The 16,009-nt window shown below is 42.9% G+C and overlaps 1 protein-coding gene across 1 annotated transcript in view; it reads left to right on the top strand.

Moving 5' to 3' along the window:
* The first annotated feature begins 13,760 nt into the window (after positions 1-13,760).
* NAT10 (N-acetyltransferase 10) overlaps positions 13,761-16,009 on the top strand; it is a 1,889,152-nt gene continuing 1,886,903 nt past the window's right edge. The window contains exon 1 of the mRNA XM_044082846.1: positions 13,761-13,837. The gene's annotated coding sequence lies outside the window, so the exon portion shown is untranslated. The remainder of the gene's footprint in view (positions 13,838-16,009) is intronic.

Genomic DNA, 16,009 nt, shown 5'->3' on the forward strand with positions numbered 1-16,009 from the left:
AATGTCATCTGCAAACATCATAGTCCATGGGGACTCCTGCCTGATCTCGTCTGTCAACCTGTCCGTCACCATTGCAAATAAGAAAAGGCTCAGAGCTAATCCTTGATGTAATCCCACCTCCACCTTAAACGCATCTGTCACTCCCACCACAGACCTCACCACTGTCACACTACCCTCATACATATCCTGTACCACTCTTACATACTTCTCTGACACTCCCGACTTCCTCATACAATACCACAACTCCTCCCTGGGCACCCTGTCATACGCTTTCTCTAAATCCACAAAGGCACAATGCAACTCCTTCTGACCTTCTCTGTACTTCTCCATCAACACTCTCAGAGCAAACATCGCATCTGTAGTGCCCTTTCCTGGCATGAAACCATACTGCTGATCACTAATTATCACCTCCTTTCTTAACCTAGCTTCCACTACTCTTTCCCATAACTTCATGCTGTGACTGATCAGTTTAATCCCTCTGTACATACAGCTCTGCACATAACAGCTATAAATAAATGCAGTCTGAGGGTCATGCTACTCAACGCTGGAAGTCTAAATCTCAAGATACACTTGCTCAAAGCACTCCTCAAAATGGAGAACATTGACATTTGTGCTGTAAAGGAGACTGGTTTAAAGCTGCAGAAAGGACCCCTGCGCTACCAGCCTATAACTAATTCTACATCTTTTGGCCCCGAAACATGGACTGTAGCTCTAAAGCTGGTGGTGTCTCCATATCCATAAAGGATATGCACACCTCCAGACTAGAAGCCCATCATAAAGCATCTGAGATACTTCAGGTACAACGAACATTGGGTAAGATGATGATCCAGGTCATAGCCTGCTATAGATCTCCAAACATGCCCCTAGACTCTCACTCCACGTTCCTAAGCACCCTGGAATCTATCAGGGTCCAACTCAACACAACACTCATACTAGGAGACTTCAACTATGTCTACATCAACTGGGAGAACTACTCAAGCACCAATACCCTGGCCCAGTGCTTCCTGGAATTCATCAGTTCCAATGCCCTGGACCAGCTCATTCTGACCCCCACCATCCTTGACCTGGTTATTACTAACATGGGCAACCATTGCTCTACACCAGTAGTCAATCCCTACCTAGTCAGATCTGACCATAAACTAATCACCATGGAAATCCACATCTCACCCATAACCCCCCAAAGGTACCCACCTTGAAAAACTTCTCCAAAGCTGACTTTGGGCTCCTAAAAATAGAGGTGGCTAACTTCACGGCACCCATGCTAATGGAAAATAGCTGCATGACTGCCAACTCATACACCAATGCATAAACATGTACATAAATGTACACACATGTACAAACATATACATAAATGCATGGAACTAGCCATACCCAACAGAACCAAGATTTTCTCCTCCAAAAAAGGAAGCCAATCTTGTGCTCCCCTGCCATCAATAAACTCTACAAGCAGAAGGAAGAATCTGTTGCAGAAAAAGGTGAAGTCCCAAGACTGGAAAAACTCCCTTATTAGCCTCAACAAAAAGTTGAGATCCCTCATCAAATCCTCTAAAGCCAGCTATGAAGGCAGAATTCAGGCAGACACTAAAAACAATCACAAAGCCTTCTATAGTTATATTAAGAACCTCCACGGCAATACCCAGATTTGCTCTGAGCTACTGCACAGTGGTACCTCCTATACTGAGCCAACAGATATTGCCAACATACTGGTTGACAGATTCAGTGCCAACTTTACCCCTCCCCCCCTCAAATGACCATTCACAATACCGGAAGGATGCTAGGTACCCAGCATTACTGCAGCACAGGTTAAAGCTGCATTGTCAAAGGCCAAGAACACAGCTTCCACGGGACCTGATAATATCCCTGGCTGTGTTCTACATGAACTACAAAGTGAACTGGTACCACATCTGTGTGACCTGTTCAGTTACAGCCTCACCTCAGGCTTTGTCCCTACCGAATGTCACACTGCTACATTCATCCCTCTCCATAAAGGGGGAGACACTACAGACCCTGGGAATTATCGCCCCATTAGCCTGATTAGTCTGATATGTAAAGCTATGGAGCGCATCATCATGGACCCGATTAACAAAGATATAGGAAATCTCCAAACTCTATACCCCACGTAATTTGGCTTTGTGAACACTGTGTGAGAGTAGTAGACTCCAAGTCAAACTGCTGACCAGTCACGAGTGGAGTCCCACAGGGATCGGTCCTGGGTCCTCTCCTGTTCGGCATCTACTTCTCAGAAGTCCAGGCCAACACAAAGGGACTCAGGCTGACCAAGTTCGCAGATGACTGCAAGCTGTGAGCCATTATTAACTCCCCAAGTGATGCAGACATCCTACAAATAGACCTCACTGAGACCAATGACTGGTGTCAAAACCATGGCCTTAAGCTTAATGCCAAAAAATTTGTTGTCATCCCCTTTGGTAAAAACTCAGTTCCCACTAATTACCACATTGATGGGAGCCCACTGAACACTGAAGGTGTTACAAGAGATCTGGGGATGCAGATTGACAGCAACCTCTCCTTCGACCACCACATTGCCACTGTGGTCAGAAAATCCTTCTATGTGGCACATCTTATTACCAAGGGTTTTGCATACAGGAAGAAGGAGGTCATCGTCTCTCTTTACTCTTCCCTCATTAGACCAATCATTGAGTATAATGCCCCATTTGGTATGTACCTCACTAGACACTTGCAACAGCTGGAAAGGTCACAGAAGTACCTCATGAAGAGGATCCTAAGCATTAAACACATGTCCTACATGGACAGACTCAAAAGACTACAGCTATTCTCTGTCTCATATCGCCTACTTAGAGGTGATCTTTGCTTGACTTACAAAGCCATGTCTGACTCAGCTCTGTTAGAAATGGTACAGCTAAAGAAATCTCAGTCCCTCTGCACCACATGCTCCAGAGACCTCAACCTCATTACGACAATCAAGATAACATGCTGGAGGGACAGGTTGCTCACCCAGAGACTACCCATGCTCTGGAATAGACTTCCCATACATGTCAAGCAGAGCACCTCACTGTCCCTCTTCAAGAGAAATCTTGATGAGCGGATGGGTAATAGAAAGTTCACCCTGGGGATCACTCCAGTGGCTCAACTTGACAAAGGCACTGGGAACTAACTTCGGGCGGCATGATGCCAGGGTACTTCTGTGGGCTAGGCTTGTAAAGACTCCAAGGCCATTAGTCTAGTATATACCTATGAACCTAAGAACTATTTTCGTCATTCAGCACCCTATTCAACTACAGCCTAAGTACAGGCTTCATTCCAGCTGAGTGGAGAACTTCTATTGTCATCCCCTTGCACAAAGTTGGTGCCACTACTGACCCTGGAAACTTTTACCCCATTAGCCTGACAAGTCTCATCTATAAAGCAATGGAGTGTATTATTATGTATCTCATAAACAAGGACATAGGCAATCTCCAAGCACTTGACCCCACCCAGTTCGGATTTTTCAAGGGCAGATCTTGCCTGCTGAACCTGGTTAACTTCTTTGAGACTGTCACCACGGCCCTGGATGAGGTAAAGTCAGTACATACAGCTTACCTTGACCTGGCCAAGGCTTTTGACAGAATCCCTCACTTGGGCATCATCGAAAAGTTAATACAACTTGGCATAAATCCCTTTCTCATCGGGTGGGTGGCCAGTTGGCTCACTGATAGGACCCACAATGTCAAAATAGGTGCCTCCATCCGGGATCTGTCCTGGGACCCCTACTGTTTGGTATCTATTTCTCAGAGGTCTAGGCAAAAACAAAAGATCTGTGGCTGAACAAGTCTGCAGATTATTAAGCTGGGTTCTGTCACTGACTCCCCCAAATGATGTTAACATACTGCAAGAGGGTCTCACAGCAAGAAATGACTGGTGCCAAAGTCATGCCCTTCAGTTAAACTAAAAAAAAAATGTATTATCATACCATTCGGCAAAAACACGGCACCCTACTGATTACCCCATCAACGGCAACCCTCTAAGCACACAACCTGTGGTGAGAGACCTGGGTACTCAGGTTGACAACAATCCCACATTTGACCATCATGTAGAGGCAGTAGTCAGAAAAAAACTTTTACTTGGTTCATCTTATAAGTAAAGGGATTGCATCCAGATAAAAGGACTTTATTACCTCTCTGTACTCCTCCCTCATTAGGCTAATAATTGAATATAATGCTCTGTTTGGTATGTACCTTTCCAAACAGTTGCACCAACTGGAAAGGCCACAGAAATACCTCACAAAGAGAATCCATGGCCTCCAACACCTGTTCTATGGGGACAAGCTCAACTCTCTATCACTCTGCTCGGTATCATACTGATTGTTCAGAGGTGATCTGCGTCTCGCCTACTAACCAATATCAGACACTGCCCTACTAGATATGCTCCATATCCGCAAGTCTTACTCCTTGCGCATTACCCACTCGAAAGGCCTAAATCTAATATGTGAAATCAACAAAATCTTCTGGAGAGACAGGTTGCCTTCCACAGGCTGCCGCATCTCTGGATTAGACTTCCCATACATGTCAAACAGAGTACCTTGCTGACCCTCTTCAAACCAATCTTGATGAGTGGATGGGAAACCACAAATTTGTCCCAGGGATTCCATCTGTGTCCCTCATTAACAGGGGAGACAGATGCTGACTGAGGTTTCTTTTTTGGGGATAAACTCTTGGCTAGGCTTGTAAGGGCCCCAGGGCCATTAGCCTAGTAACCTCCTACGACCACAAATCAGTCTCATTCAAAGTAACTGTCATACCTGACCCCCCCCCCCCCAAGCAGCAACTAAACTAAAAAACTTCTCCAAAGCAGATTATAACCTCTTATGGGATAGTATAAATAGCGTCACTGCACCTCCTCCCTTAGATGAAACTGGCAGTTATGCCGAGTTCCATACCAATGCTTTATACAAACACCTACACAACTGCACTGGATCGGCCGTACCTTACAGGACCAAAACAAGCTCCTCAAGGAAGAGTAAACCTGCCTGGTGAACAACTGCCATTAACAGGCTTTACAATAAAAGGAAGAAATTTCTGTCTAATAGTAACAAGGAGTGAGCCCTAAACTGGAAACACTCCTTCCTCAGCTTAAACAAGCAAATAAGACTTCTTGTGAAGTCCTCCAAAGCAAACTATGAATCCAAATTAGCTTCCTCAACTAAGAACAACCATAAGGTGTTATTTAGCTACATCTGTTACCTAAAAGGAAAGGATCAGATTTGCACCAAACTGGTAGTTAATGATACCACATATATTGAGCCAGTGGACATAGCTAACCAGTTGGCTGACAGGTTCTGTGAAAACTTCACTCCCCTGTCCCTGCCACACATACCCCATGACATCCCTACCACCTGTCCCCTACCTTGTATTTATAAAGAGCAGGTCGTAAACTTCCTCGCTGAGACCAAAAACAAAGCATCTATGGGACCTGATAACATCCCAGGCTGAGTCCTACATGGGCTCCAACAAGAATTAACAATACCATTGGGTACTCTTTTCAGTCATAGTTTAAGCACCAGCTTTGTCCCAGCTGAATGGAAAATGGACACCATTATTCCCTTGCACAACGGTGGTGCTTCCACTGACCCAGGGAACTATAGACTGATTAGCCTGACTAGCCATACCTGCAAAGGCATGGAGTGAATCATCATGGACTTTATCAACAAAGATATCGGTAATCTCCAAACACTTGACCCTACTCAGTTTGGATTTGTAAAAGGGAGATCATGCCTGTTAAACCTGGTGGACTTTTTTTGAGGCAGTCACCAAGGCCCTGGACGAGGGGATATCTGTGCATACAGCCTACCTAGACTTAACCAAGGCTTTTGACACTATCCCCCACCCAGGCATCACTGACAAACTCACCCAGCTAGGTCTCAACCCTTATATTGTTAGATGGGTCGCTAACTGGCTCACATACAGTCAAAATAATGGAATCCATCTCCAACAGTAGACCTGTAACTAGTGGTGTTCCAGAGGGATCAGTCCTGGGATCTCTACTGTATGGAATCTATTTCTGTGAAGTACAAGCAAAAACTAAAGGTCTGTGGCTGACAAAGTTTGCTGATGACTGCAAACTGGGAGCAGTCATAGAATCTCCAAATGATGTCAACATCCTACAAGAGGGTCTTACACAAACAAATGACTGGTGTCAAAGTCATAGCCTTAAACTCAGTGCAAAAAAATGTATTATCATCCCTTTTGCTAACAGCAATGTTATTGCTAACTACCATATCAGTAGCAACACCCCAAGAATGTACTGAGTTGAGAGAGACCTGGGCAGACATGTTGACAGCAACCTTACCTTGGATCACCATGTCTCCACAGTGGTAAGAAGGGCATTCTGTATTGCTCATCTCATAAGTAAGGGCATTGCTTCCAGAGAAAAAGTAGTTATACCTTCCTGTACTCTTCCATCATCAGGCAAATAATTGAGTATAACGACCCTTTTAGTATGTACCTTTCCAAGCATCTGCAGCAACTGGAGAGACCATTAAGGTTCCTCCCAAGGAAAATTCAAGATCTTCAGCATCTGTCCTATGTGGATCATCTGAAATCACTGTCACTTTATTCTGTTTCATACAGACTACTCAGAGGCAATCTCTGCCTTGCATATAAGGCAATCTCTGACCCTGGTTTATTGGGAATGCTGCATATCTGCAAGCCAAATGGTACACGGGTTACTCGTTCTAAAGACCTTAACCTGGTATGTGACATTAATAGAAGCTGCTGGAGGGACAGATTTGTCTCCCAGAGGTTACCACACCTTTGGAACAGACTCCCACTTCATTTCAGAGCATCTCATTGGCCCTGTTCAAACGGAATCTGGATGATTAGATGAGCAACTGTAAATTCACCCCAAAGGTTCCACCTGTGTCCCTCCTGGACAGAGGCAGTAGGTGCTGATCATGGAAATAAAGGTAGAACTTGGCTAGGCTTGTAAAGGCCCTAGGGCTATTAGCCTAGTCACTTCCTATGAATCTTATACCTGCCTCTCAACATTCCCTGATTACTGGAATAAATGTGTTTCTCTTCTGCCTGGTATACATTTTACTGTCTCCAACCTTAAACTTCTCAACTTTTTTGTTCAAGAATTCTGAACAAAGTCAAAAGTAATAGGTTCATAGGTAGGTACTAGGCTATTAGCCCTAGGGCCTATATAAGCCTAGCCAAAAAGGTACTCTGGCTTTCGCCACCCAAGAAAATTATTTTCCTGTGCCCCTGTCAAGCAGTACCACAGAAGTGATCCCCGGGGTGAATTTTCTATTTCCCATCCAATCATCAAGATTTTTCTTGAAGAGTGCTAATGAGGAGCTTTGTTTGATACAGATAGGTAGTTTGTTCCAGAGTATGGGAAGTCTCTGGGACAGGAATCTATCCCTCCAGCATGTTCTGTTTATTGTGGTGACAAGGTTTAGGCCCTAGAGCGTGTAGCTCAGAGGGATTGGGATTTCTTTAAGTGGAGCATGTCCAACAGCTCTGGGTTTGACATAGCTTAGTATGTTAGGCAGATGTCACCTCTGAGTAGGGGATATGCAACAGACTAAAGCTGGAGTTCTATTTGAGGCCGGTAGTCCTCTTTGTGAGGTATTTCTGCGGCCTTTCCAGTTGTAGATGTCTTGTGAGGTACATACCGAAAGGGGTGTTGTACTCTATAATGGGTCTAATGAGTGACGAGTAGAGGGGAACAATTACCTCTTTTTTCCTGGATGAGAAACCTTTTGTGATGAGGTGTGCACATAGAAGGATTTCCTGACAACTGTGGCAAGTGATTATCAAAGCAGAGACTACTGTCCACCTGTGTCCCAAGGTCACTTATCACACTTTTGGTGTTAAGTAGACTACTGCCTATGTGGTAGTTCATAGGTACCAAGTTTTTACCAAAGGGGATGACAATGCACTTTTTGGCATTGAGCCTGAGGCCATGGCTTTAACACCAGGCATCTGTCTCAGTGAGGCCCTTTTGTAGGATGTCCACATCGTTAGGAGCTTCGATTATGGCTCCTAGTTTGCAGTCATCTGTGAACTTTGTTAGCCAAAGACCTTCTGTGTTAGCCTGTATTTCAGAGAAGCAGATATCAAACAGGAGAGGACCCAGGACTGAACCCTGTGGTACTCCACTTGTCACTGGCCTGAAGTTGGATTTGGAGTCTGCTACTTTCACAATGTGGGTTCTGTCAGTGAGCCAGCTGGCAACCCATCTTGTTGCATTGGGATTTATACCTAGTTTAGTGAGTTTATCTATAATGCCAGAGTGGAGGATGGTGTCGAAAGCCTTGGCGAGATCTAGACAGACTGTGTGAACCACCTTACCCTCGTCTACGGCTTTGGTGACTAATTCAAAGAAGTCTATCAGGTTTAGGAGACATGATCTGCCTTTTACAAACCCGAACTGGGTAGGGTCCAGAGTTTGGAGATTACCAATGTCTTTGTTTATAAGTTCCATGATGATATGTTCCATGGCCTCGCAGATTAGGCTCAGCAGGCTAATGGGGTAGTAGTTCCCGGGGTCCGTGGTGGCTCCCCCTTTGTGGAGTAGGATAACCGTCACTGTGCGCCATTCAGTGGGCACAAAGCCTGAGGTGAGGCTATGATTGAACATGGTACTTAGGTGGGGTGCCAGTTTGTTCTGTACTTTGTGTAGAATGCAGCCTGGGATGTTGTCAGATCCCATGGATGCTGTGTTCTTGGCTTTGGAGAGTGTGGTGTTTACCTGTGCAGCCATGATTACAGGATATTTGCATTCTTCCAGTATAGAGATGGGCCCTTTAGGGGGTGAGAGGGGGGTAAAGTTAGCACTGATCCTATCTGCCAGGATGTTGCCAATATCACTTGGTTCTGTATATTTAGTGCCATTGTGCTGTAACTCAGAGCAGATCTGAGCATTAACATTGAGATTCTTGACATAGCTATAGAACGCTTTGTGGTTGTCTTTAGAATCAGTGGCAATTTTGTTTTCGTAACTAGCTTTGGAGGATTTTATGAGGGATCTCAGCTTGTTACTGAAGCTGACCAGGGAGTTCCTCCAATCATGGGATTTTACTCTTTTTTGCAATGGTTTCTTTCTTCTGGGTGAGAAAAGGTCAAACCAGGGACAAATTTTAAATATTTTATGTATTTAATTAGTTTTATGGAGCAGAGGTAGGCCTGCCACTGTTGGAAAAGGCAAAACCCTAACTAAAGCCATACTCATTTCAATAAGTAAATTTTGCTTCTCTTTCACATTCTTGGAAAAAAAAAGTTGTTGCTTGTCTTTTTGGCTTTTCCCAGTTAGGGGTCGCCACAGTGGAACTCCGGTCCGCTAATGATTGGCAGTAGATTTTTATGGTGCCAAGTTGCCATCCTGACGCCCAACCTTCGACGAAGGCACACCCATTCACGCATGTCTTTCGGAGGCCACTCGACTGGAGGGAGGACATGCAGACTCCACACAGAAGGCACTTCAGCCGAGAATCGAACAGGAGAACCTCTTGCTGTGAGGCAACAATGCTACCGCTGCACCACCGCGGCTTGGGAAAAAAAAAGGTAAATGTGATGTTATATATGAGCAAATACATAAATGTTCTGCATATGCAAAATGTACTTTATGACATTCTTATTGTTCTGCCAGTTGCTATATTTATTGAAACGTTTATATTAGATAAGCACAGGAAATCAAAAAAATTACTGGGAAATTACCACAGGAATGGTTGAAATTCTACACTTTTTTTGCCATGTGTAATTTATAATTTCTGTGAATCTAGTTTTGGTTCATTTCTATAATATTATCTATACTAAAACCAAAAAAATGAAATTTAACCATAGAGTATTGTGTGCAACTGGAGAAGCGATCCAGTTTTACTTTTGTAAATAAAACTAGAAGACTCTATGTGCTTACATTGAAATGCAACACGAACAGGATTCCTTTCCTCGGAATAATTGTCTTAATAGTCACACGTCACACAATGCCAATTATATGAAGCAAAAACCCATTCTAGCAGTACCCTTGACATTCAACTAGGAAATCCAAGGGAAACATTAAACATTTTGTGAAAATATACTTATCTGACCATTGCAGGCTCAGCTAGAGTTACATACATACACTGTATACTGATACAACAAAATATATTTACAAGGTTTAAAAAAAGTAAAATCGGGAGAATATATGGCATCAGTCTAAGTCAGTGATGGCGAACCTATGACACACCACAACATTTTGGGTGATACACCAGCATTCACAACACCCGAGTTAACAAAAAAAAAAACTGAACGAACAAAAATACAAGAAATATGTGACCCTGCACTTATCTATTAAAACTTAGCAAGAAACAAGTCATTAACTGATGTTAAGCCGGCATAGGCCAACTAGGCAGTCACCTAGGGTGCCGCTGTAGCAGGGGCGCTTTTCCAGCATTTATTTGGTGTAGGTAGACCAGGATGGGGGCACCAGGGTGGTGTGGGGCCCATGGAGCCCTTTTGCCTAGGGCACCAGCTGACCTAAGGCTGCTGCTGTTAATGTGTTTCATATTTTTTCAGTTCAATTTAAAATTACTATTAAAAGTAGGGTAATTTTTGGTGCACTATTTTAAGCCCAATTCATCATCTGCTTTTGGCTGTTCCCATTAGGGGTCGCCACAGCGGATCATCTGTTTCCATTTCTTCCTGTTCCCTGCATCTTGCTATGTCACACCAACCACCTGCATGTCCTCTCTCACCACATCCATAAACCTTATCTTAGGCCTTCCTCTTTTCCTGTTACATGGTAGCTTCATCCTTAGCATCTTTTTCCCAATATACTCAGGATCCCTCCTCAGCACATGTCCAAACCAATGTAATCTTGCCTCTCTGGCTTTGTCTCCAAACCTTCCAACCTGGGCTGAACCTCTAATATACGTATTCCTAATCCTGTCCACCGTCGTCACACCCAGTGCAAATCTTAGCATCTTTAACTCTGCCACATCAAGCTCAAACTCCTGCCTTTTTGTCAATGCCACTGTCTCCAACCCACATAACATAGCTGGTCTCACTACCCTCTTGTAGACTTTCCCTTTCACTCTTACTGGTACTCGTCTGTCACAAATCACTCCTGACACTTCTCCACCCACTCCATCCTGCCTGTACTCTCTTCTTCACCTCTCTTCCACACTCACCGTTACTCTGAACTATTGAGCCCAAGTATTTAAACTCCTCCACCTTCGCCACCTCTACTCCTTGCATCCTCACCATTCCTCTATCCTCCCTCTCATTCACACACATATATTCTGTCTTAGTCCTGCTGACCTTCATTTCTCTTCTCTCTAGAGCATATCTCCATCTCTCCAGGGTCTCCTCCACCTGTTCCCTACTCTCACTACAGATCACAATGTCATCTGCACACATCATAGTCCACGGGGACTCCTGTCTGATCTCGTCTGTCAACCTGTCCATCACCATTGCAAATAAGAAAGGGCTGAGAGCTGATCCTTGATGTAACCCCACCTCCACCTTAAATGCATCCGTCACTCCCACTGCGGACCTCACCGCTGCCACACTACCCTCGAACATATCCTGTACCACTCTTACATACTTCTCTGACACTCCTGACTTCCTCATACAATACCACAACTCCTCTCTAGGCACCCTGTCATATGCTTTCTCTAAGTCTACAAAAACACAATGCAACTTCTTCTGACCTTCTCTGTACTTCTCCATCAACACTCTCAGAGCAAACATCGCATCTGTAGTGCTCTTTCCCGGCATGAAACCATACTGCTGATCACTAATCATCACGTCCCTTCTTAACCTGGCTTCCACTACTCTTTCCCATAACTTCATGCTGTGACTGATCAATTTAATCCCTCTGTAGTTACTACAGCTCTGCTCATCACCCTTATTCTTAAAAATCGGTACCAAAACACTTTTTCTCCATTCCTCAGGCATCCTCTCACTTTCCAAGATTTCATTAAACAATCTGATTAAAAACTCCACTGCCATTTCACCTAAACACCTCCATGCTTCCACAGGTATGTCATCTGGACCAACAGCCTTTCCATTCTTCATCCTCTTCATAGCTATCCTTACTTCCTCCTTGCTAATCCATTGTACTTCATGATTCATTATCCCCACATCATCCAACCTTCTCTCCCTTTCATTCTCTTCATTCATCAACCCCTCAAAGTACTCTTTCCATCTCCTCAACACACTCTCCTCGCTTGTGAGTATGTTTCCCTCATTATCCTTTATCACCTTTACCTGCTGCACATCTTTCCTAGCTCGGTCCCTCTGTCTAGCCAGTTGGTACAGTTCCTTTTCTCCCTCCTTAGTTTCCAACATTTCATACAACTCTTCATATGCCTTATCCTTAGCCTTTGCCACCTCTCTCTTTGCCATGCACCTCATCTCCTTATACTCCTGTCTACTTTCTTCATCTCTCTGACAATCCCACTTCTTCTTTGCCATCCTCTTTCTCTATATACTCTCATGTACTTCCTCATTCCACCACCATGTCTCCTTGTTGTCCTTCCTCTGTCCAGATGTCATACCAAGCACCTTTCTAGTCCAATTAATTTAAGCCCAATTATCACTGCGTATATTGTTTTCCCTATTCTGAATGACTAATTTTTCTTTTACAATACATAGCAGCACACGATTGGACTGCATTTTTTTAAATAAATGAATAAGTAAAGCATGGTTTCTCTTTTGTTGGGGGGGGGGGGGACATCAGCAGAGTCACGATAGTCAATTTTTCTGAATTTTTGACACACCGAGCCCAAAAGGTTCGCTATCACAGGTCTAAGTTACTAGGGTTACCACCTGTCCCACTTTACGAGGGACAGTCCCTCTTTGGGCAGTTGTGTCCTGACAAAAAATATTAAAAATGGCAAATGTCCTGAGATTGTAGGACATAATTATATCCTATATTTTATGTAATAGTTGCATAAAACAGTTATTCTGTATCTAAAATACTTAATAGTTATAAGAAACAGAATAAGCAACTAAAATGCTACAAGAATAAGTTTTTATTTTGGCAAAAAAGTTAAGTTGTATCCTTTGTACTGACCGTGGGTATGTGTCAGCCTGTAAAATCTGATGTTTGTCCCGAAAATGTCCCACTTTGGCCATTTGAAAAGGTGGCAACCCTATAAGTTACTTAAGCGAACATTTTTTTTTCCAGCATGCACTTTAGGGACAATACGAGGTACGAAACTATGATGTTACTGATTGACTGTAACTATCAGTGATTTATTAGAAAATGCAAACTATTACGAGACGGAAAAAATCAGGGGCAGCTAAGATTAATATGAAGAGTGAGAATCCATCCATAACTCATTTTGCATATGGGTTCGGGGTGCTATTTTCAACAGTTACAATCATGTTGAGCCAGGTTTCACACGGCCTTTCTAGCCCTGCCACGGTAGTTCATAGGTTCATAGGATTGGATTGAAACTAACTGCCCCTTGTGAGCCATTTTAAGAGCCAATTATCCCTTGTCCTTGTGAGAACCCCCTGCACCTTGTGTTTGTAAGGCAAACACCTTAACCATTAGGCCACCCTCCCACCCCGTACTCTGTACTCTCTCCCAAGGGCAATTTAGAGAGACCAATCCAATCCACCAACTGCATGTAAGAACACACGTACATTATTTCAGTTTAATTATCACTGCCATAATGTCGAACAAACCTATGAGCGTTCGCACTTTTGTACCTTTTCACTTAACATTTCTCCTGTTAACAGCATGACGTCACCTCGGAACTTAAGTACTCCGGCTAGCGGAATACTGGGATGTTTTATATACAAGGACCATTTATGGTTTATGTTTCCGGTTTTTAGTTGCGTTTGGGATTTTGAATTAAAACTAAATTGTTGGAGTAGTCTAGCAGGTGAGTTTAATTTTGCTCGCCGATATGAAGGTTGGTTATTTTAAGTTTTGTGGCTGTATGCGTATTTAAGATTAGAATGTCCGATATCTACGGGATTGAGAACTCACGTGCTGTATCATGTGTAGGAAACTTTGGTTTCTGAAACTGGAATTAGCGTTTTAAAGTTACTGTGCTTATTGATAATGTGGTTTGGGTTTATGAGAATTTCAAGATATGGGGCAAAAGATACATGATAAGTTGCACGTTCCAACATTTCTTTTAATTTTGCCTTACGAGTTAGATATCTACGTTCCTGACGTGATATTGACAATGGTGCAGCCAGCTTATGCGTTTGTAACTTTTTAGACTTTTGAAACGCGTGCTAGCGTTAGTAACTTGTAATTTTATTTTGGATAAGTTAGATGTAAGCTGATGATTGTGTTGTAATGCAGTACTGCTGTATGTGATGATAGTACTTGTAGTTAAGTAATTTGTGAAGACAGTGAGATGCAGCATGCAAGTGTTGCATTTGTAAAGTTTCATGCATGCATGTTATTAACGTGTGCATCTTTGTGTGTGTGGTTGTAGGTGTATATACACACACATTTATTTTGTTTGTTTTTCAAAATTAAACCTGATTTACAAGTGACTTTGTGTGAACACTCCTACTTGATGACAAGCACTTTGATTGCCAGCTAATAAATAAGTGGCAAAATGATCAGGTATGCTTGTGTTGTCTAGAAGCATTGTTCATTTAAATGAAAATCTATGTTGGAATGTGAAGTATTTTTGTAATTCCCTAGACCCACTAGATTATTTCCACAGCAGTCACAATGATCACTTTTTTTAAGAGTTGGCATGTGTTTATTATTTGGGATAGTGGTCTGATATAGCTGACTACTTTTCAGCCATGGCGTTGGGTGAAATGGCATGGGTTACACTTCATTTATAAAGTGAATATTAGGAGGAAGGTTGATTTAACAACAGAATTGGTTATTCCCAATGGTTTATAATAATTTTTAATGCAGTAAATGCTGGGTGATTTGACTGTATACACCATGTATGTAGGATGTAGTTGCTAATACAAATGGCTAAACAAACAAAGATGTTGGATCTAGAAGAAAGGGTGGGGGGCATGAAAAGAGAGTAATGTAGTTAGCTTAGTGAAGTGTTGGTGCAGGAAGGAAGGAAAGTAAGTTATAGGTGGGAATGAAGGAAAAGGGGGGACATAAGATCATTTAGACCAAGGGAGCAGATTGGCCAGTGAAAAGTAGAAAAGTTGGCATTGAGTAGGCAGACAGCTTTCCCCATGGCCTTCATGCCATTACTAACAGTACAGCAACTGAATCCAGGAATGGTCTATGTATGTAGGAAATTGGGAAGGCTGGTGGGGTACAGTATTAAAATTGGTACGGAATGCCAACTTAGATGTGCGAGATTTGTTCCTAAACATGTTAGGATTATATTTTTATGACAGCGTGTTTGAAATACTACTTCTCTTTTGGCTTTTCCCGTTAGGGGTCGCCACAGTAGATCTGTTTCCATTTCTTTGTGTCCTCTGCATCTTGCTCTGTCACACCAACCACCTGCATGTCCTCTCTCACACCACCCATAAACCTTATGTTAGGCCTTCCTTTTTCCCTCTAAACTGGCAGTTCCATCCTTGGCATCCTTTTTCCAATATGCCCAGCATTCCTTCTCAGCAAATGTCCAAACCAAAGCAATCTTGCCTCTCTGACTTTGTCTTCGAACCATCCAACCTGTGCTGACCCTCTAATATACTGATTCCAAATCCCGTCTTTCCTTGTCACACCCACTGCAAATCTTAACATCATTAACTCTTAAAAAAAATCTCTGTAGTATCCCCGAAGTCTCAAAACAACCCACTAAACAAGTGTAGTGGGTCCAAAAACAAAACCGTGCAAGAAACTTCAGTATGGAAGATTTTCAGTCCATATCTGTCTAGTTAATCACTGTATATTAATCAGATCAGACAAAAGTAGTAGAAGTAGCGAACTTAAACTCATCTTAAGTAAAAAAAAAAAAATAAATAAAAAATACATAATTGTACAAAATTACTTTTTTTTCGGCTGCTGCCGTTAGGGGTTGCCACAGCAGATCAGCTGTTTACATTTCTTCCTGTCCTCTGTATCTTGCTCTGTCGCACCAACCACCTGCATGTCCTCTCTCTCA

Source organism: Protopterus annectens, chromosome 9.part0, assembly GCF_019279795.1.
Source record: "Protopterus annectens isolate FY-2018-M chromosome 9.part0, PAN1.0, whole genome shotgun sequence".
NCBI classification, from domain to species: Eukaryota; Metazoa; Chordata; order Ceratodontiformes; family Protopteridae; genus Protopterus; species Protopterus annectens.